A 24,462-nucleotide genomic window follows, 5' to 3' on the forward strand; every position below is an offset into this window, starting at 1 on the left:
ATAACTACACACAGATGTCTGATGCCCTCGATCATTTTCTCATCTGTGTTGCACATTCTTTCCCTTCATCACCAATGGTCACCAGGTCAAAAGCCTGGTATGTCCACAGAGGGGTGAATAAGCATTAGGCCAGGCCTTATTGTATTTTACTTCCATTCCTGCTAAACCTCAGCATCCATCTAAAATCCATTCCCCCTTGGAATGTTTGGCCACCTGCTAGACCCTGATCTTCCCGCAGGCACCCCTCATGGCCACTGTATTCCCTCTCTTGTCCTTGTGATGCCCACCATCCTCACTCATTTGCCCGAGCAAGATAACCGGTCCTCGGGCCCCACCCTCTCCTTTCTTTCCTTGCATTTTTGTTGCCACCATGACCAGAAGATTCCACCTCCTAAATCTAACCCACAATTCCATACTCATCCATACACCAGATGCCACGTTTTGGATGTTTATAACCTGAAAGCCCCCCCAGCACACCATAATGGTGTGTCTAGTTCTGCCTATTCATAACCTCCACTCAGGGGTCTCTGCAATGTCAGACTCAACATGACTAAAACCTAATTTGCAGCATTTGGCTCCTTTAAAATTTTTTATTCTTAATAATAGATCACGAAGAAGGGTTTCATAACTATAGGCAGGCCTATTGCCTAACAGACGAATTCTTACAAGGCCATATGAGTCAACACTTGACAACATCATGTCTAACTGCCTCTCAGGCCAAAGCTGAAGTAGAAGTGATGTGATTTCAAGAGTGTGACAGCAGTTGACAAGTCACCGTTCGTCTCTAATTCTCAGGAACTTCACCTGGCTCCTGCCTCCCCTCTGGCTCTCAAAGCAGCCACACCCAGATACATATGTTTGACCAGGAGATGGCACAGCCTGATGACCAGTGACTCAGAGACACCAGGGACTGCCCTCATCAAGACTTTGTCAGTCCATCACCTGAACCTGCCATCTGCAAGCGAGCACCAATTAAGTGTAAGGGAAGCTGGGTGTCCAGGAAGAGAAAAAGGGATTGCTGAGCACCTAGCCAGTTTCTACACGATCAATCAATTTGGCCACGAGATACCTGTTATATTATTTCTCTCAACCCTCAGCACGCTCATCCTTTTTATGTGACAACCCCACAGCCCATTCAATCACTGCCTCCATCAATGTTAGAATTTCTGTTCCTAACCTAACCTCAGAGCTGGAGACTACAAACATATAGTTGTGGTTCAGAGACACAGTGGAAGGGACCTATTCAAACTGCTGAAGAAATAACTACTAACCTAGCTTTCTAAACAACTCAATAGTGCTTCTGAATCAAGAGTATGAAATAAACTACTTCACATAATAAATGAGAAATTTAATGTAAAATTAACCTGCAGAAAACAAAATTCTTCTTTAAGGATTTTCTATTTAATGATGAAAAGTGATCCCAGGTGAAAGATCTGCGATGATAGAAGAAATGAGGATCCAAGGAGAGGTGCATCTGTGGATTTAAAAAGTGCTCATTATCTGTGTAAAACATGAATAATATTCCGTTATGAAGTTAGAATGATAGCATTACCATGTATAGCCTCAATAACATGTATATATATATATATTTAAATTGAAAACCAATATTTTATATTTTAATAATATGTATAAGGGCTTCCCTGGTGGCACAGTGGTTGAGAGTCCACCTGCCGATGCAGGGGACATGGGTCCATGCCCCTGTCCGGGAAGATTCCCACGTGCTGCAGAGCGGCTAGGGCCGTGAGCAATGGCCGCCGAGCCTGTGCGTCCGGAGCCTGTGCTCTGCAAAGTGAGAGGCCACAACAGTGAGAGGCCTGCGTACCGCAAAAAAAAAAAAAAAAAAAAAAAAGTATATATTGAGATGGGACAAATTGGTTAATGTTCTAAGTCTCTTAATATGGTGGAGGAGGAAGGTAAAGTGTTTGAAATTCCTTGTTCTATTATGTTAAATAAGTTTGTAATTTTTAGATTAAGCAATATGTAATTTTTAGATTAAACAATACTAAGAATCAGGGTATACACTTCCAAACTAGAAGAAAGAAAATTTGGATTGTAAATAAGTAATCAATGGAAACTTTATAAAAAATGACCACCTAAATAACAGTGAGGCAAAGAAATCTACAAAATAAAAGAATATATTTAAAGCCAAATACATCAACTGTTACATTAAGTGAATATGAGAGAAATGTTCAAATTAGCAGTCAGTGATCTTTATTGGCCCAAAATACCCTGTATGAGGGATTTAATTTTCAGTGAATTTAAATTTTCATTCAAAGTACGACTAATTCCATGGCATCCTCAGCCACCACCAGTGGAAAAGGAGCCAGAGCGTGGGTAGGGATGTCCTACGTTTGGCTGGAGAGGTGCCAAGATCTTATGTTGAAGGTCATCAGGGTCACAACCAAGGTACGTTAAGGCATAAAGCCAGCTGAGATGTCATTGGGAAACTGTAGTACGTGTGCTTTTATTCAGAAAATTCCTAGGTCAGCAGCATTCTCTGGTGAGGGAGATGGGGGTGGGGAAAGGACAGTACAAAGGAGGAAAACTGTGATAGTAATTACAAAAATAGCTGCCCTTTATTAAACATGTTCATATATCAAGCATACATATGTGTACAGACTCTGTATCCTTTAATCTACACAGCAGCCTGGAGAGGTGATCTGCCCAGTTTACAGAGAAGGAAATCAAGACCTAGAGATCCCTGAGTTGCCCTCAGTGATGCTTGGTTAAGTAGCTGGGAATGGTGCCCCACAGAGTTGCAGCTCTGCCCACCACCCACATGGTCTCCTTCCCAGTATCATCTAATCTGGGCAGGGCCAAGGCCCGTCTGTGTGAGAGAAACAAAGCCATAGAAAAATGAACTGCCCAAGTAACCCTCCTGGGGACAGGGAAGAGTCTTGCTTTTTCTATGCTGAGAAATCTAAACATGAGAATAGGACACGCCCTGCAGTCCCATGTATGCAGTGGGTTTTTACGAGATGGGAAAAGTCATTCCCTGGGGTTCACCCCCTTATCTCAACCACCCATACATCCATAAATCCTGTTAGCTCTGCTTCCTAACATGTCCCTGGTCATACTCTTCCCCCTAAGCTTAACACTGCAGTCCTGAGCCAGTCCACCATCAACACACTCCTGGATTATACTGCGGCTTGGCCACAAGCCCTGCATCCGTTCTTGGCTCTACTAAGTACCTTCCTCACACACTAGTTAGAGGGAGATTTAAAAACAAATCAGATCATGTCTTTGTCCTAGTGAAACCCTCCCACAGCCTCCCAGAGCAATTAGGATAAAATGTACATTCCTCACATGGCCTACAAAAACCTGTGCATCCATCTCTGCATCCCACTCTATTTCACGCCTGCCACTCTCCTCCTCTCCACGCTGGCCCAGCTCTTGGCAGCCTCAAAATCTTGGCCCATGCTATTGTCTTTTGCAGGAATATTATGCCCTATCTTTGAACCTGGCTTCCACGCCTACAAAGGAGTCTGCATGAAACCTATTCTGCTCTCCTTATTGTGCTTTATAATTTATTGATCATCTTCCCATTTCTACTGACAAGAATGCTAAAGCCTGGGGAAAAGAGACTTGTCAAAGTCTGGTGATGGGAGTAGCTCAGAAGTGCTGGAATTCCAATCTATACTCAGTATCCAAGCCCTTAGCAACCAGCAACTAGACTACTCTTGCCCCTGTACATCTTTCCTCCAAGACCCAAGTTTTGAACCTACTCTTCTTTATGCCTTTGGGGGCCCTGGACAGGTTTCTACTGTAGCAGCAGAGCTGTTTTACTGCACCTGTTTTCATGTGTGTTCCCCACACTAGACAGTGAGTTCTCTTCCTGCTCAAGAGCCAAGTCTTAGTCACCCATGTGTCTTTACTACCCATGATGTGTCAAGGACACAGTGTGTGGTAATGTGGATGAAGGATGACTCATGACTCTTGCTTATACCAGCAAGAACATACCAGACCCCTCTGGACACAGAAGTGAAGACTGAATGAGAGAACTGAACCCCAGGGTGTCCTTCCTCCATTGGACTGTGCATCATTCCTGCTTTGGAAAAATTGGAGGCTCGTGTTTTTGTGTGAGGCATGTTATAGCACAGATCTTCCTGGTGAGGAACCAAGGTGTGATCTAGGAGAGGAGGACCTTCAACCTCTGTGATGCAGGGGTTCAGCTACCTGAGGCAGCTGAACCCCTGCACAGCTACAGCAGAGACTGTGTACCTGAGGGATGATAGGGTTTCTCTTCAATATGAATTCTCAGATGTTGAGTAAGATTATTCCACTGACTGAGCAATTTGCCACAGTGGTTGTATTCAAAAGGCATTTTCGTACTATGAGTCCTCTGAAGTAGACTGAGGTTTGCCCATGCGTGAAAGATCTACCCACGTTTCTCATACTCATCGGGTTTCTCTCCACTATGAATCCCTCAGTGGCTAGTGAGGGATGAACTAAGGCTTACAACTTTTCCACATTCACTGCACTCATAGGGCTTCTCCCCAGTGAAGAAGACCTCACACGTCTAGTTGAGGATAGCTTGTCACAAAAGGCTTTCCTACATTCTTTACAGTAAAAAGGGCTTTCCTCCGGGGTGGGTCCTATGATGCAGATAAAATCAGAGTGGTAACTGAAAGTCTTTCCATATTCACTACATTTATAGAACTTCTTTAAAGCATGAATCCATGTATGTCAAGTTAAGGAAGAGCTGTCACAAAAGGCTTTTCTACATTCTTCGCCCTCCAGGAGTTTTTCCCCACTGGATAAAATCAGAGTGGTCTATGAAGGTATTTCCACATTCACTGTACCCATAGGCTTTCTGTCCAGTGTGAATATGCTGGTTCTCTGTGAGGTGTGACCTGTGATTGAAGGCCTCCTCACACTCAATGCATTCATATGGCTTCTCCCCAATGTGGATGCTGTAGTGTTGAGTGAGGCCAGCCCTCTTGAGAAGGGTTTTCCCATATTAATCACATTAACAGGGCTTCACTCCAGGTTGAGTCCACTGATGTTGAAGATGGAAGCAATTATATTTTTAACATGGATTTGGTTATTTACTGAGACTTCAGCAACTGCGAATCTGTAATAAGGTCTGAGTGGCTGGGGAAGCTGATGCAGGAGAGGGAGCTGACCAGAGGCACAGAGCAGATATGCAGAGATCAGGTGGGAATCTGTCAGCATCATGCAGGCGAGAGATGACGATAGCATGGACAATGTGTTAGTGGTGGAGCTGATGAGCTGATGGATTCAGGAGATGTGTATGATGTAGAATGGACAGACCTCAGGATGGCTAGATGTTGGGCTTGATGGTGATAGAGGTGTTGGGCTGTTGCCTGTGTTTCCTGCCTTCTCAACTTTCTAGATGGCAGGGTCATTCACTACAACTAGGGAGGTAGGAGGAGTGGTCAAGATCGTGAGTTCCTTCTCAGGCATGATGAATGTGAAATGCCTTTGAGACATTCACGTGGAGACGTGGGATTGAGGAGAGGGGTGAAATTTTGGAACAAACTCCAAGGAGCTGAGGAGGGGCTGGGCAGAAACATGTAGCTGGCTGTGCAGCCAGAGGCACCACCAAAGAGAGGCCGTCACTCTCATATGGTGCCAGTCAACACAGTGATGGCTTCTGGTGCTCTCAGCAGCCCAGCTGTGGGCCGGGCAAGGTCAAAGACACCTAAACGTTTCGCAGAACAGAAGGGATGACATGGGGAAAGGATTGCTTCTGAGTGTCTGATTGACAAACAGAAAAATGTATGCATATATGGAGAGATAAATGGATAAAGAAGGTAGGAAATGGTGGGATGCAGAGTATAAATGGAGGTATTAATAGTAGAGAAAGAAAGGCTCTTTTCATCTGAGCTCTGAAGGAAATGTATATTACTCTTATTCATTACGATTAATGTCATTACATACATGATATCAATATCAAAGCTAACTTTTTGTGAGGCACTATGTGTCAGGTGCTATACTAAGTTTACATATTTTCTAGTTAGATCCTCAAACAACCCAATGGGATAAAATGAGATAATATCGGGTTGGCCAAAATGTTCGTTCGGGCTTTTCTGTAAGATGTTTCATTTGGAAAAACACAAATGAACTTTTTTGGCCAACCCAGTATTATTACTATCATTTTGTAACTGTAGGCTGAGTGTAGCAGACTAAGTAGAGGTTCACCAAACCCATTTTCTCTTCTCCCTGGGCAGACAGCTAAGCCATTTCCTAGCTCTGAGAATACAGGTGTGGCCAAATGCCCAGGTTTCATTAGTGGGATGTCAGTGCAGTGGTGATGGCAATGTTATGTGTACAAGTGGGTATGACTTCTTTCATTCCTCTCTCATTTCCCCTCTGCTGGACAGAGAATGCCAGGAAAGCCTAAATTAAGCCACATGTTGACAATAAAAGGTACCTTGTTCCCTGAATAGCTGTGTGGTACAGAGCTTCCCACTGACTTATGCAGATCTTGACATGAATGAGGAAAAGAAAAAGACAAAAACAAAACTCCCTGTGCTGAGCTGCTGAGATTATAGTTTCTAGCATTAATTTAAATAAGCTGGCACTAACTTAGCTTATTTCTAACAATGATGAGATCACTCAACATCCCCATGGTCACAAAGCTGAAGAGAGACAAAGCCAGGTGTTAATCTCAAAGATATGGAGCCTACAGCCTGACATTTACCTGAGACAACCTACTCCTCCCCAAGTAATGGGGAAGAGTGTAACTGGGTGAGAGGACAGGCCAAAGGGCTCCATGGCCGCTGGGCCCCCAGGGAGGTCACAACAAGAGGCTTCCCAGTGGTCCCCTACTGGTCTGCAGGGTGCACTGACCCACCACCTGCTGGCTATTGGTCACCCACCTGGACAGGAACTTTAGGAGAGGTCTCTCTTCAGCATGCATAGATTTTGCTCATTCTTCAGCAGGTGGATCAGTTCTGGTTTTGGAATAGGATACTCTGATCATGGAAAAACAGGACAGCAGTGTTTGAGTAAAGGCACAAATGAACCTCTCTTATTCAGTATGATATTCAAAGATGGGATCTTGGAATGAGGCTGCTCCCACACCTGCAAATAAAATGCTGACCTGTGAGTGACCTGGAAACCAAGAGCACAAACACCATCCTTGGACCAAAGGTCTGTAGAAGGTAGTGATGGCTGTCTACCTAACACCCATTCCCCCCGATCTCCATCCCACAGAGTCAAATTCAAGGGTACCCTTTCCTTTATACACAGCCATGGGACCCCAGGAAGGTGACACCCTCATCTTGGAAGCTATTTTCAGTGTTCCAACCTCCCTGGGCATCAGAAGCACTTGGGAATGCCTGGTTTTGACCATGAGCCAAATGGAACGAAATTTCTGGGGAAGAAGCCTGGACAAGAATGCCTTAAAAGCTCTCCAAGTCACCCTGATTCACTCTGTTATAAAGCAGAAACTAACACACCATTATGAAGCAATCATACTCCAATAAAAATGTTTAAAAAAATAAAAAATGAATAAAGCTGTTAAAAAAAAAAAAGGCTCTCCAAGTGATCCAGGTACCCAGGGAGGACTGAAAAGTATAAGTCAACGGATGCCTGACTGTCTGACCTCTTTCTGTTTCATCTGGGGAATGTTGAGTGTCTATTCCGGAGCTATGATTTGTGATGGTGCAAAGTGAGGCAAAGGGAATCTGTATAAACCAGAAGACATCTGCATCAACAGTCTCAGGACAGAAATTAATCCTTGTACTATGAATCTCGCAAAAAAGGATGTTGAGTGAAAGACTCTGAACATAAAGCAGTGTACACTGTGTGATTCCATTCATATAATGTTCAGGAACGGGCCAATCCAATCTCTGGGTGTGGAGGTCAGCAGAGTGGTGTCTTTGGTGGGGAACTGACTGAGAGACTGGGGAAAACCTGCTTTGGGGCAAAAAACGCTCCACAACTTGATCCAGGTGGAAGTCATATGAGTGGGTACAAGGAAATATGTACAATTGAGCTAGACACTGAAGACTGTACATTTTACTGAATATAAGTTATACCTCAAATAAGCATATTCAAATAATAACTCATGCTAAAAACTGTCATAGTTGTCTTTGGGCAGCAGCTTCCTGGAGGGGAGAGAACTGGGTTCAGAATGAGGAAAAGATACTGTGAGAATTAGTGGAGCAGCAACAGTCATGTCAGGAGCAGGGCCTGCCATAGGGTGTGAGTGACCAGGGAGCATTAGCTGTGTCCACTATTATAAACTGCTTTTTTAAAAACAGTTGACCCATATTTTGTTTACTTAAATTGATTTCTTCAGAAGGGGAATCTTGTATCACTTGTAAATGGTAAAACTAGATTCCCTTTTCACAAATAGGTTACCATCAAAATATAACAATGAAAACAGAATAATGTTGTAAGTTCCAGCAAGCTTATGTGGCCTTCCCTGCAGTATGAGTCAGGGGCTGCTCCTTGTGTTGAAAAGGAAAATTAGCCGAAGTTAGGGGAGACATCAATGATTTCTCACTAAACTAAGACTCTCCTGACAAGAATCAGAGGCAGGAAAGAGAAGGGGAAAAGGAACGGCTTTCTCAGGTATCCATCAATGCCAGCTGATATTGTCTGCACACCCTCGAACACCATCTTCTGAACCAGCAGAGGACTGTGGCCCAGGCCTTAGGAAGCAAGGCACGATCATGCAGGCATCTGGGAAAATAGCCTTTAAACCGAGATTGTGTAGTTTCACTGTTGCTGGGTGGCCTGCCTGACCCATGGACGTTTTGGAAAATGGTCTTTCATCTCTAGCCCCTGCTCACTGGGTTATGGGGACACCTAATCCAACAAAGCTTGACCATTCAGTTTCGCTCCAGTGAGAATCTGGAATAAGGGCCTGAGACTAAGGCCAGCCTGTACTAGGTATTGGAGTGAAGGTGGGCTTCGTTTAGTTCTTGATTTTACTTCCTGTTTTTTGGCCCTTCATCGTGCTTGGCTGGACACAGGGAGACCAGGAAAGAGGAGGTGGGACAGGAACACAGCAGGAGTTATGGGTGGGAGGGAGGGTGGACTCCAGGGGCCTTGTCTACCAGTCAGGCCTGGAGTGAGAGGGTAAAATGAAGAAAGAGGCTGTGGGTTCCCCACACGGGAGGGAGGTCATCCTTACCCAGTAAGACCAGAAGACTGAAGGTCTCCAGCATTACCTCCTGATACAAGGTCTTCTGTGCCAGATCCAATTGCCCCCACTCCTCCCAAGTGAAGGTCATGGCCAAGTACCTGAAGGTCATCGACACCTGGAAAGTCAAACGGAGACAGCCACCTTGACTTTGGGACTGTTAGATGAGATTAGAGTCTGTTGCTTGGCCACTGCTAAAGATACAGAGAGACTCAAGGCCTTAATCACCAAGCACATCTAGTGAGCCAAGCTCTTTGCTGTGTTCAGTGTGGAGGCTGATGCTGCCTTTGACACAATGCAGTTGTGCCAGAGAGAAATGCCATCAATGGGGGAAGCCACTGGAGAAGGACACAAGGTTAGGACAAGTCCATAGGACTATAAGGTGCAGACAGTAAGTGCTCTGGTGTGCCAGAGAAGGGGAAAATAAGATAAAAATTCCAATAATAATGGCAGCAGCAGCTGAGCCTCACTGTGTATCCGCACCATGCCAAGGGCTTCATATGGTCTGTTAAAGAGTCTAAAAGTCCCAGGTCTGGACCCAGGTTCCTAGGTTTCAGTCCATCCTTTAGAAACAAAAATTTGCCAGGTACATGACCTTGGGGAAAGCACTTCATTTATTTTTTAACCCTCTTAACAAAAATTATTTTAAATTAATTTTTATTGGAGTATAGTTGCTTTACAATGTTGTGTTAGTTTCTACTGTACAGCAAAATGAATCAGCTATACATATACATATATCCCTTTCTTTTTTGATTTCCTTCCCATTTAGGTCACCACAGTGCATTAAGTAGAGTTGCCTGTGCTCTACAGTAGGTTCTTATTAGTTATCTATTTTATACATAGTATCAATAGTGTATATGTGTCAATCCCAATTTCCCAACTCCTCCCACCCTCCCTCCCACCTTGGTATCCATACATTTGTTCTCTATGTCTGTGTCTCTATTTCTGCCTTGCAAATAAGATCATCCATACCATTTTCCTTTTTTTTTTTTTTTTTCAGTACACGGGCCTGTCACTATTGTGGCCTCTCCCGTTGCGGAGCACAGGCTCTGGACATGCAGGCTCAGCGGCCATGGCTCACGGGCCCAGCCGCTCCGCGGCATGTGGGATCTTCCAGGACCGGGGCACGAACCCGTGTCCCCTGCATTGGCAGGTGGACTCTCAACCACTACACCACCAGGGAAACCCCCATCCATACCATTTTTCTAAATTCCACATATATGCGTTAATATATGATATTTGTTTTTCTCTTTCTGACTTACTTCACTCTGTATGACACTCTCTAGGTCCATCCACATCTCTACAAATGACCCAATTTTGTTCCTTTTTATGGCTGAGTAATATTCCATTATATATATGTACCACATATTCTTTATCCATTCCTCTGTTGATGGACATTTAGGTTGCTTCCATGTCCTGGATATTGTAAATAGTGCTGCTATGAACATTGGGGTGCAAGTGTCTTTTTGAATTATGGTTTTCTCTGGGTATATGCCCAGCAGTGGTATTGTTGGGTCATATGGTAGTTCTATTTTTAGTTTTTTAAGGAACCTCCAAACTGTTTTTCATAGTGGCTGTATCAATTTACATTCCCACCAACAGTGCATGAGGGTTCCCTTTTCTCCACACCCTCTCCAGCATTTCCTATTTGTACATTTTTGGATGATGGCCATTCTGATTGGTATGAGGTGATACCTCAGGGAAGTTTTGATTTGAGTCTCTCTAATAATTAGTGATGTTGAGCATCTTTTCATGTGTTTGTTGGCTGTCTGTATGTCTTCTTTGGAGAAATATCTATTTAGGTCTTCCACCCATTTTTTGATTGGGTTGTTTGTTTTTTTGATACTGAGCTGCATGAGCTGCTTGTATATTCTGGAGATTAATCCTTTGTCAGTTGCTTCATTTGCAAATATTTTCTCTCATTCTGAGGGTTGTCTTTTCCTCTTGTTTATGGTTTCCTTCGCTGTGCAAAAGTTTTAAGTTTAATTAGGCCCCAATTGTTTATTTTTGTTTTTATTTTCATTACTTTAGGAGGTGGGTCAAAAGAGATCTTGCTGCAATTTATGTCAAAGAGTGTTCTGCCTATGTTTTCCTCTTAAGAGTTTTATAGTGTCTGGCCTTACATTTAGGTCTTTAATCCATTTTGAGTTTATTTTTGAGTATGGTGTTAGGAAGTGTTCTAATTTTATTCTTTTACATGTAGCTGTCCAGTTTTCCCAGCATCATTTATTGAGGAGGCTGTCTTTTCTCCATTGTATATTTTTGCCTCCTTTGTCATAGATTAGGTGATCATAGGTGCATGGGTTTGTCTCTGGGCTTTCTATCCTGTTCCATTGATCTATATTTCTGTTTTTGTGCCAGTATCATAGTGTCTTGATTACTGTAGCTTTGTAGTATAGTCTGAAGTTGGGGAGCCTGATTCCTCCAGCTCCGTTTTCCTTTCTCAAGATTGCTTTGGCTATTCGGTGTCTTTTGTGTTTCCATACAAATTGTAAAAATTTTTGTTTTAGTTCTGTGAAAAATGCCATTGGTAATTTAATAGGGGTTGCATTGAATCTGTAGATTGCTTTGGGTAATATAGTCATTTTCACAATATTGATTCTTCCAATCCAGGGACATGGTATATCTCTCCATCTGTTTGTGTCATCTTTGATTTCTTTCATCAGTATCTTATAGTTTTCTGTGTACAGGTCTTTTGCCTCCGTAGGTAGGTTTATTCCTAGGTATTTTATTCTTTTTGTTGCAGTGGTAAATAGGATTGTTTCCTTAATTTCTCTTTCTGATCTCTCGTTGTTAATGTATAGGAATGCAAGAGATTTCTATGTATTAATTTTGTATCCTATGACTTTACTAAATTCATTGATTAGCTCTAGTAGTTTTCTGGTGGCATCTTTATAATTTTCTATGTATAATGTCATGTCATCTGCAAACAGTGACAGTTTTACTTCTTCTTTTCCAATTTGGACTCTTTTATTTCTTTTTCTTCTCTGATTGCCATGGCTAGGACTTCCAAAACTATGTTGAATAATAGTGGCGAGAGTGGACACCCTTGTCTTATTCCTGATCTTAGAGGAAATGCTTTCAGTTTTTCACCATTGAGAATAATGTTTACTGTGGGTTTGTCATATATGGTCTTTATTACGTTGAGGTAGGTTCCCTCTATGCCCACTTTCTGGAGAGTTTTTTTTTAACATAAATGGGTGTTGAATTTTGTTGAAAGCTTTTTCTGCATCTATTGAGATGATCATATGGTTTTTCTCCTTCAATTTGTTAATATGGTGTGTCACATTGATTGATTTGCATGTACTGAAGAATCCTTACATCCCTGGGATAAATCCCATTTGATCATGGTGTATGATACTTTTAATGTGCTGTTGGATTTGGTTTGCTAGTATTTTATGTCTATGTTCATCAGTGATATTGGCTTGTAACTTTCTTTTTTTGTGTGATATCTTTGTCTGGTTTTGGTATCAGGGTGATGATGACCCCGTAAAATGAGTTTGGGAGTATTCCACCCTCAAGCACTTCATTTCTTTGAGCCTCAACTTCCCCATAGATATAGTAATAGTTACCACATCACTAGGTTGTTCTGAGAATTAAAGAAAAAATGTTGCAAAAGCAAACACTGGAGTGAACGGCTTATGTAAGAACTGAGTGTGTGTGTGTGTGTGTGTGTAAGAGTTTGGAAGTTTCTTTCTTCTTTTTTTGTAATTACTAGTAATTATATTTCTTAGAACCATATCAGATTTACAGAAAAAGTCAGCAGATAATAGAGAGTTCCCATATTTACCACTTACCTCCCCAGTTTCTCCTATTATTAACATCTTACATTAGTATGGTATATTTGTTACAATTAATGAACCATTGTTGATATATAATTATTAACTGAAGTCCATAGTTCATTCTGACTACCTTAGTATTTATCTAATGTCATTTTTCTGTTCTAGAACCCCATCCAAGATACCACACTGCATTAGCTATGCCTCCTTAGGCTCTTCTTGGCTGTGACGGTTTCTCAGACTTTGCTTGTTTTTGATGATCTTGACAGTCTTGGTCAGGTATATTGTAGGATGCCCCTCTATTGGAACTTAACTGTTGTTTTTTTTTCATGATTGTGGGACTTTTCTAATGGGCCTATCGTTGTGGGGGAGGAAGATCACAGATGTAGAATGCCATTTTTACCACATCATAGGAAGAGTACATACTATCAACATGATTTATGGCTGCCTATTGATGTTCACTTTGATTACTTGGCTGAAGTAGTGTTCATCAGGGTTCCCCACTGTCCATACTGTACTCTTAGAAAGTAAGTCACTATGCACTGCCCATACTTGAGGAGTGGGGAGTTATACTCCCTCTCCCTTAGTGTGGAGTATCTACTAAGTTTTTTAGAATTCTTAAGCACAGGAGATTTGTCTTTTATTCCCCATTTATTAACTTATTCAATAATCTATTTGTATCAATATGTATTCATATACTGTTGTACTTTGAGGTCTAATTATATATATATATATACACACACACACACACACACAGATACATATATATATATATATATATATATATATATATATATATATATATATACACTGTTATTTTCCATCTTTGGCTAATGGGAGCTCTTTCAGTTGGTTCCCTGTGTCTCTTTGACATACTTCCATAATTGTGTGTTTTTTTGGAGAACTTCCTTACTTTCTGGCATTACTAGATTGACCCAGTCCTAGACTCAGCCACTTCTCCAAGGAGCCTTGATTCATTTTATTAGAGAATTGTATTAGAATCAAGATCTGAGCACTAGGTGTGCTCACTGTTACTTGGGATGTCATTGCTTTCAGGCCCTCTCAGCTACAAAACAAAGAAATATGTGTATACACTAATCTGTATCTGTATAGACCATCTGTATCTATATAAAATTAAACATGAGTTCTTAGTGATGCCTCCACTCTAATCCACTACCACATGGATCATTCTAGTCTCCTTTCTTTACTTATCTGTAAATTCCTGCTCCAACAGTGAGACACCTGGCTCCTACCATCCACCATCCATTTACTTAATAGTTCATTTCCAGGGTACATATATAGCACTATCAGAATTGTTAACCTGTACTCTTGCGGGGACAACTTTATCTACTAAAGTGCATATTTGCAGTTCAATTTGCCTTTAGTCTTGTAGATCCCATTCATTTCCAAAGTTACTTAGATCAGCACCTTTTCCGCATTCCCTCTGTGAGGTTGCTTCATACATTCATAATACAGTTAGATTCTCTGGTTGCAGTATGCTTTATTTTCTGGGATCTCTCAATCTCCTAAATTGTTATTTTAATTTGCACACATTAAGGTTCACTTTTTGTATTGTACAGTTCTATAGGTTTTGACAAATATGTAACAGTATCAGAGAATAAGTTCACAGCCATAAAAATCCCCTGTGCTCTATATATTCATCCCTCCAACCTTCCCTCTAACCCCTAGCAACCACTGATCTTACTGTATCTATAGTTTTGCCTTTTACCGAATGTCATATAATTAGAATCATACAGTTGCCTTTCCAGACTAGCTTCTTTCACTTAGCAATTGCATATAAGAATACACATTAAAAAGAAGAATTTAATGAGTCCCCACATACAGATCACTCAGTTTCGACATTTATCCTAATTTTTGCTACTCTTGTTTCATCTGTCCCCTCTTTTTTTTCCTGGTTGGAGCAGTTTAAGGAAAATCCTATAATTACTTCAGTAAGCATCTCCCACAGATAAGAACATTTAAAAAATATAACCATGCCAATATCATACCTAAAAAATGTAAAAAGATTCCTTAATACTCAGTTTGTACTTAAAATTTCCTGATTATATCAAAGATGGCATTTTATTGTTCGTTTGTTCAGTTCATCATCCAAACAAGACCAGTCTCTCTCTCTCTCTCTCTCTCCCTCTCTCTTTCAATCTCATAAAGAAGAAAAATCTTTCGTCATCACAAATGAGATGTTGGGTGATGGAATAAATTCTTACATCAAGCTCATTTTGGTGTTGGTTACAAATATAAACATCAAGAGATTTTTTTTTCAGAGAGCCCAAGAGAGAGTAGATATTAATTAGAATGAAATTTCAGCAAAGCAAGCTGAATTTTGTTTTGTTTTGTCCTGGTGTTGCATTATTTCTGCACCATATCCACTTAAAATGAGCAGAAGTAAGAAGAACTACAATCCTGCAGCCTGTGGAACAAAAACCACATTCACAGAAAGACAGACAAGATGAAAAGGCAGAGGGCTATGTACCAGATGAAGGAACAAGATAAAACACCAGAAAAACAACTAAATGAAGTGGAGATAGGCAACCTTCCAGAAAAAGAATTCAGAATAATGATGGTGAAGATGATCCAGGACCTCAGAAAAAGAATGGAGGCAAAGGTCAAGAAGATGCAAGAAATGTTTAACAAAGACCTAGAAAAATTAAAGAACAAACAAACAGATGAACAGTACAATAACTGAAATGAAAAATACACTAGAAGGAATCAATAGTAGAATAACTGAGGCAGAAGAATGGATAAGTGACCTGGAAGACAGAGTGGTGGAATTCACTGCTGTGGGACAGAGTAAAGAAAAAAGAATGAAAAGAAATGAAGACAGCCTAAGAGACCTCTGGGACAACATTAAATGCGACGACATTTGCATTATAGGGGTCCCAGAAGGAGAAGAGAGACAGAAAGGACCCGAGAAAATATTTGAAGAGATTATAGTCAAAAACTTCCCTAACATGGGAAAGGAAATAGCCACCCAAGTCCAGAAAGTGCAGAGAGTCCCATACAGGATAAACCCAAGGAGAAACATGCCAAGACCCATAGTAATCAAACTGGCAAAAATTAAAGACAAAGAAAAATTATTGAAAGCAGCAAGGGAAAAACAACAAATAACATACAAGGGAACTCCCATAAGGTTAACAACTGATTTCTCCGCAGAAACTCTACAAGCCAGAAGGGAGTGGCATGACATATTTAAAGTGATGAAAGGGAAGAACCTACAACCAAGATTACTCTACCCGGCAAGGATCTCATTCAGATTCAATGGGGAAATCAAAAGCTTTACAGACAAGCAAAAGCTAAGAGAATTCAGCATCACCAAACCAGCTCTACAACAAATGCTAAAGGAACTTCTCTAAGTGGGAAACACAAGAGAAGAAAAGGACCTACAAAAACAAACCCCAAACAATTAAGAAAATGGTAATAGGAACATACATATCGATAATTACCTTAAACGTGAATGGATTAAATGCTCCAACCAAAAGACACAGGATCGCTGAATGGATACAAAAACAAGACCCATATATATGCTGTCTACAAGAGACCCCCTTCAGACCTAGGGACACATACAGACTGAAAGTGAGGGGATGGAAAAAGATATTCCATGCAAATGGACATCAAAAGACAGCTGAGTAGCAATACTCATAACAGATAAAATAGACTTTAAAATAAAGAGTGTTACAAGAGACAAGGAAGGACATTACATAATGATCAAGGGATCAATCCAAGAAGAAGATATAACAATTATAAATATATATGCACCCAGCATAGGAGCACCTCAATACATAAGGCAACTGCTAACAGCTATAAAAGAGGAAATCAACAGTAACACAATAATAGTGGGAGACTTTAACACCTCACTTACACCAACGGACAGATCATCTAAACAGAAAATTAATAAGGAAACACAAGTTTTAAATGACACAATAGACCAGACAGATTTAGTTGGTATTTATAGGACATTCCATCCAAAAACAGCAGATTACACTTTCTTCTCAGGTGCACACAGAACATTCTCCAGGATAGATCACATCTTGGGTCACAAATCAAGCCTCAGTAAATTTAAGAAAATTGAAATCATATCAAGTATCTTTTCTAACCACAACGCTATGAGATTAGAAATCAATTACAGGGAGAAAAACGTAAAAAACACAAACACATGGAGGCTAAACAATATGTTACTAAATAACCAAGAGATCACTGAAGAAATCAAAGAGGAAATCAAAAAATACCTAGAGACAAATGACAATGAAAACACGACGATCCAAAACCTATGGGATGCAGCAAAAGCAGCTCTAAGAGGGAAGTTTATAGCAATACAATCCTACCTCAAGAAACAACAAACATCTCAAATAAACAACCTAACCTTACACCTAAAGGAACTGGAGAAAGAAGAACAAACAAAACCCAAAGTTAGTAGACGGAAAGAAATCATAAAGATCACAGCAGAAATAAATGAAATAGAAACAAAGAAGACAATATCCACTTAGCACTTCCCCCTGTGCAGAAAATAATCTATGCAAATAGTTGGTCTACAGAAGTCATGCTCAAAGTGTGAAGCAGAGACTACTGAAGCAGAGACTCTGGCAATGGAGCCCAGCAATCTCTGTGTTAACAACACCTCCAGGTGATTCTTTGCTTAAAAAATAAGTTTCTGGTGTACAGCATTATAATTCAGTATCTGTACAAACTGCAAAGTGATCACCACCACAAGTCTACCATCCATTACCATACAGTTGACCCCCTTTGTTTTTGCCCATTCCCCATCCCCATTCCCCTCTGCTAATGACTAATCTGATCTCTGCATCTATGAGTTTTATTTCACTTGTTTGTTTGTTTTTAGAGTCCACATATGAGTGATAAGGGGTTAATATCCAATATATGTAAAGAACTCATACAAGTCAATGACAAAAACCCAAACAATCCAATTTAAGAAATGGGCAGAGGACCTGAATATTTTTCTTAAAAGGACATACAGATGGCCAATTCAGGCACATGAAAAGATGTTCAACGTCACTAATTATGGAAAATGCAAATCAAAACCACAATGAAAAAGGTATATGTAGGGCAAACAAAATGAAAAAAAAAAAAAAAAAACAACCCACAATGAGACATCACCTCACACTGTTAAAATGGTTATCATTGAAAAGATAGGAAATAACAAATGTTGGAGAGGGTGTGGAGAAAAGGGAACCCTAATACACTGTTGGGACTGTAAATTGGTGCAGCCACCATGGAAAACAGTATGGAGATTCCTCTTAAAAATAGAGCTACCATATGACCCAGCTATTCCATTCCTGGGTACTTATCCAAAAAACACAAAAATACTAATTTGAAAAGATATATGCACCTATATGTTCATTGCAGCACTATGTACAATAGCCAAGATACAGAAACAACCTAAATTCCATCGATGGATGAATGGATAAAGAATATGTATATATACACAATGGAATACTACTCAGACATAAAAAAGAATAGAATCCTGTCATTTGCAACATGAATGGTATTATTATGCTAAGTGAAAAAAGCAGATGGAGAAAGACAAATATTTCCATGTCTTTTGTGACTTGACAGCTCATTTAAAAAAATCACTGAGGGGCTTCCCTGGTGGCGCAGTGGTTAAGAGTCCACCTGCCGATGCAGGGGACATGGGTTCGTGCCCCAGTCCGGGAGGATCCCACATGCCGTGGAGCAGCTGGGCCCGTGAGCCATGGCCGCTGAGCCTGCACGTCCGGAGCCTGTGCTCCGCAACGGGAGAGGCCACAACAGTGAGAGGCCCGCATACGGCAAAAAAAAAAAAAAAAAAAAAAAAAAATCACTGAATTCCATTGTATGTATATACCACAGTTTTGTTTTGTTTGTTTTATTTTGTGTGTGTGTGTTATCGCTGTTGTTGTTTTAGTCCAGTCACATATAGAATGACATCTTGCTTTTGGTTTTGGGAAATTATGAATAAGGCTGGATTCATGTGCAAGTTTTTGTGTGGACATAAGTTTTCAACTCAATAGAGTAAATACATAGCAGCGTGACTGCTGGATCATATGGCAAGACTATGTTTAACTTTTTAAGAAATTGCCAAACTGTCTTGCAAAGTGGCTGCATTAGTCGGCTCGGGCTACCATAACAAAATACCACAGACTGGGTGGCTTAAACAACAAAAATTTATTTTGTCACACCCCTGGGGGCTGGAATTCCAAGATCAAGACATCAGAAAATTCAGTTTCTATAAGAGTTCTCTCCCTGGCTTGCAGATGGCTGCCTTCTTGTTCTGTGCTCACATGGCCTTCCTCTGTGTGCACACATAGAGAGGGAGAGAGACAGATCTGGTATCTCTTCCTCTTTTAATATAGACACCAGTCCTATTGGATTAGTGCCCTACCCTTCTGCCTTCATTTAACTTTAATTAGCTCCTTAAAGACCCTGTCTCCCAATACAGTCACACTGGGGGGTTAGGGCTTTAATACATGATTTGCGGAGGGAGGGGACCCATAACAGTAGCTATACCATTTTGCATTCCCAGTAGCAATGAATGAGAGTTCCTGTTGCACTACATACTTGCCAGAATTAGGTATTATCAGGTTTTTAAAAATTTATTCAGCCTAATAGACGTGTGTGGGTATCTCATTAATTTCTTAATTTACAATTCCCTTATGACATCTGATGTACATCTTTTTATATGCTTGTTTGCCCTATCTATATCTTCTTTGGTAAGGTATTTGTTCAGATCTTTTTCCCATTTTTCAACTGGGTTGTTTGTTTTCTTACTGTTGACTTTAAGTGTTCTTTACCTCACATATCTTGAAGCTCTGTTGTTAGGAACATCCACATTAAGGGTTGTTATATCTTCTTAGAGAATTGACTTCTTTATCATTATGTAATACCTCCCTGAAAAATTCCCTTGCTTTGAAGTCTGATATTAATATAGCTACTCCTACTTTCTTTTGATTAGTGATAATATGGTGTGGCTTTCTCTATCCCTTAACTTTTAAACTGTCAGTGTCTTTATATTTAAAGTGGGTTTCTTGTAGATAATATACAGTTGGGTCTTTTTTTTTTAATCCGTTCTGAAGTTTCCATCTCTACAGTTAGTATATTTAGGTCATTCACATTTAAAGTAATTATTGATATAGTTGGATTAATAACGTATTTATAACTGTTTTCTACTTGTTCTTTTCTTAATATTTCCCTCTTTTTCCTGCCTTCTCTGCTTTTAATTGAACATTTTATATCATTATTACAGCTCCTGAGCTGTAAATACCTTTACCTCTCTTCCCCAAGACCTGTTCATGCCCCCATTTAGGCTGGGACTCCCAGATTCCTCTCCTGCGCAGATTATCTGCTGAGCCTCAGACCATTAATTAACCACAGTGCAACATCTCTACCTTGGACTCCCTAGCCCCTCTTCTATGAGGGGCCCTTTCCGAAAACTTTCTACCCTCACTTGAAAGCTGTTTCCATGGATGGGATCACCACCTCCAGGGCATCCCTAACAGGGCCACTGGTGTCACCCAGATGCACCCCTTGCTCTCATTGCCACATGCAATGATTCATCTCCAAGGTTCTGTTGGTCATCCCTCAAATGCCAGTTCAGGGTACCCCCTGCCATGTCTCAATATTCAGCTGTCACTTCATTATCACTGTTAATATTGTGGATGTTGGGAGAGGCCCTGAAGGATTGAGAATTTTCAATGTGGCCCTCATATGTGTGGGTACCTCCATGTACCTTCTTGCATGTGACCTTAGCCCTGATTGCTAATACCTACCCCTCTGGGTAAAATGCAAAATGCCCAACAATGACTGCTAATCTGCAAGAACATTCCCTACCTCTCCTAGAACCACCTCTGACCAATGATTCCCAAACTGGCTGAATGCAGGCTGACTCTTCCTGTAAGACCTGTAAAGTCCTTGCCCTACTGCCCTGGTCAGATTGCTACTTCCAGGCCTTCCCAGTGGGCATTTCAAAGCAAAGGCTTCTGCTACTTGGTTCAAGCTATTCTCTTCCCACCATGTGTCCCATTGTGCTCCCATCCAATCATCAAATATGGGCAAGTCTCTAGGTTGTGCCGAGATGTGCACTCTGGCTCCCTGTTCTGACCCCCATCAGTGCATCATGATGGAGGGAGTTTTGTTCTCTCCAAGCCAGGGGGTTCCTGTCTTATCACACTCAATCCATGAAAACTGTGTGATGGCAGCATGTGGCCTATACACCAGGCATTGGGGCACCCCTATCACATGCCTGTCTCACAAGTCTCCATAGAGTATTTGTGTCACCATACTTGCTGTGGTGTGTCAGTACCTCCATCCTGTCTCACAGATCATTGGTGTGTTTTGCATGTCAGTTGAATGTGTCTCATGTCTGTCACACATCTTTTCTTTATGGATGTGGTATATATGTCTGGGTCCTGGCTGTGTTGAAGAGTGTTAACATCCCAACATGTCACACAGTGTCCCAAGGGTATGTGGGAAGATTCCAAGGTTGTATTTAGGTATATCACAAACCCATCACACACAATCCCCAAAAATATGTGTATGACTCTAGATTGTGCTGCAGTATCACTACACACCTGGTACATTTAGTACCTGACATATTTGTGTGTTTCTAGACTGTGCTTCAGTGTGCTAGCAAAACACACTGTCACACCACATTTCCAGGTGTGTCACCATCACACATCTGTCATATTTGTGTATCTCCAAGTGTTACCATTACATGCCTGTCTGCCAGGAGCAGACCCCAATTATCCATCTCTTCAATATTTAGTTTACAGGAAAGATGGGAGAAGGGTAAGTACACTAAATCAGAAAGGTGCAACAAATCTCGAATGAGATCTATTCTAATGGACAAGTGACCCAGCAACTTCAACAAATAAGTAAGAATAAAAGGAGGTAACTGGCAGCTATTGGTTAGCAGACTTATGAAACATACCTATTAAAAGTCATATGGATACATTTTGGATGCTAATCACAATGAATTACCTTAAAAAACAAACATATTTTGGAAATAATTGAGAAAACTGAGTACTGATAACATATCTTATAAGATTTTAAAGTATTTTTATTTTGTGTGATAAAGCCCTTACATTTTGGAAACACATCATGAAGAGGTTATGAATTAAATGACATGATGTGTATGATTATAAATAACTCAGTAATAAGCATGGGGATAGATGAATCAAGAATGGCCATGCAATGATAAATAATGGAAGACTGGGGAATAGTTCATGAGGCATCATAACAGTCCTGTCCAGCTATATATATATATATATATATATATATATATATATATATATAAAATACCTATTGCAAAAGGGAGATTATATCCTTGTAGTAATAATTTTATGTTAATAAGAATGGGTTAAAAAGAGCAGAAGGAAATATTTTGGTTTCAGGAGTGTAAGCATATATCAAAAACATCAAACTGTACACTCTATGTGCAGTTTAACTGAATCATACCCAATAAAGCTGTTAAAAAACCAAAGGTACTAAATACTCAAAACTTGTCCTTCCTAGTCATTTTACTGTTATCTGTGTTCTTGGGTTTATTTATGGCAACTCTATCAGTATGGTGGAAAAAAATATAATGATGAGCTACTGTGCCTCTCTTCTCTTTCCATGTTCAGTGACATCATGTTGGAATCTTGAAATTGGCCACTGTGGGGACCTGCCAGGTGTAAAGGTGAGATGGCTTCTACAACAGAAACTTGCAGTGACATATCTGGCAAGGGACCTGGACAGGCTAGCAAGTGCAAGACAGCTCCTGAAAGCTTGCCACAAACTTGGAACTTATGGAGAATCTCCTCACTGTGGAGGTTCATTTATAAAAGGTTCAACATCAGGCAGATGTCTTCCTCACAAAGGCTCTCCTCCAGTGTCACTATACTGAACAAGGAGATTGCATATTCCCTGTATGTGTATGGTGACTCCTCTCTGTGAATTTCCTGCTGCTTAATGAGGTCAAACTATCAGCTGAAGGCTTTCCTACATTCACTATACTCACAAGGTCTTTCTGTAGTGTGGACTTTTCTGGTGCTGAACGAGGTTAGACCTTTAGATGAAGATTTTCTTAATTCACCATACTCATAAAGCCTATCTGATTGAATACTTGGTGCTGAATCAGAGAAGACCTTTGACTGAAGGCTTTCCCACATTCACGGCACTTGTAAAACCTTTCTCCACTGTGGATTTTCTCATGCTGAACAAGGACAGGCCTTTGGCCTAAAGTCTTCTCTTCAGACAAGCTTTCAGTGATAAATCAGAGCAGATCTTAAACTGGAAGCTTCTCCACATTTGCTCTATTTCATGAGGCCTTTTTCTAGTGTGCAATCTCCAGTACTTTGGCTAAAGAATTCCCCACATTCTTTACATTCATAAGGCCTTCCTCTAACGTGAACTATCCAATATTTAATGAGGCTGAAACTTTCCTAGAGACTCTCCAATACTCATTGCATTCAGAAGGTCTTTCTCCAGTGTGAAATCTCTGGTGTTCAATAAGGCTGGAGCTTTGGCTAAAGGATTTCCCATATTCATTTCATTAATAAGGCCTTTCTCCAGTGAATTCACTGGTGAGAACAGGTCTGTATTTGCAAGCTGAAGACTTTCCCACATTTGTGGAAAGCCTAAGTCCTTTTTTCATTGTGGACTCTCTGGTGCTAAACAGGCGTGTGTTTGTGGTTGAAGGCTTTCCTGAAGTTGTCACACTTCTAATCATTTTTCCTACTGTGAACAGCCTCCCCACACTCAGTGCTGCTGTGTGGCTTCTTCTGTTGTAAGTGGCCTGGTGCTACAAGAGGTCCAAACTGACCAGGAAGCACTTCCCAACTTTGTTACAGGTGAAGGAATTCCTTGGCACATGGAATGTGTAGCTCTTCACAAACGAGGCCCTGCCACATCACTTCTGAAAGTTTTTCTCTACAGTGCTGCTTCTGGTGAAGGTTTACACTGAAAGAATTGTTTCCCACATGCTCCATAAGTGTATGGTTTTTGTCTCGGATGTGTGCCCCTTTCCTCAAACAAGTGCAAAATGTCTTTCAAGACAGAGACACCTGTCTCACAGGGGTGGGCTTTCTGGGGAAAGGGACCTGCTTCGGGAGTCCTGACCTGTGATATTCTTTCTACAGAAACACTCTGCTCAGAAGGTGCCTCCTCATCTTCCTCTCCATGCCAATAACCTGAAATCAAAGAAATACAGGTGAAGTGAAGTTGGCTCTGGTGGGAAGGGGCAACCCCAATCACAAATGTGCATCTGATACACTAATGAACGACTGTACGTGAGTCCATAGGATTATTGTCAGGAGGAGGGAATTAGAGTCAGGTTGAGAAGTAGCTGCTGTGCAGTAATGGTCCTCTAAAGGTCACAGCATGGGGGAAATGAAGGATACAGCGAAGGACCAAGTGAAGGAGAAAGGATGGGGTGCAGCACGAAGAGGAGAGCCAGGTCTACAACTCACTCTGAATGGTTTTCAGCACTTGCCTGCTGATGACACAGGAGTGCTGTGCAGAAGGATGTATATGAGCCCAAGAAAACACAATTGCATCCGAGTAGCTCTTGTT

The sequence above is a fragment of the Monodon monoceros genome, unplaced genomic scaffold (genome assembly GCF_005190385.1).
Source record: "Monodon monoceros isolate NGI ecotype Baffin Bay Population unplaced genomic scaffold, NGI_Narwhal_1 Super_Scaffold_10, whole genome shotgun sequence".
In the NCBI taxonomy this organism is placed as follows: Eukaryota; Metazoa; Chordata; class Mammalia; order Artiodactyla; family Monodontidae; genus Monodon; species Monodon monoceros.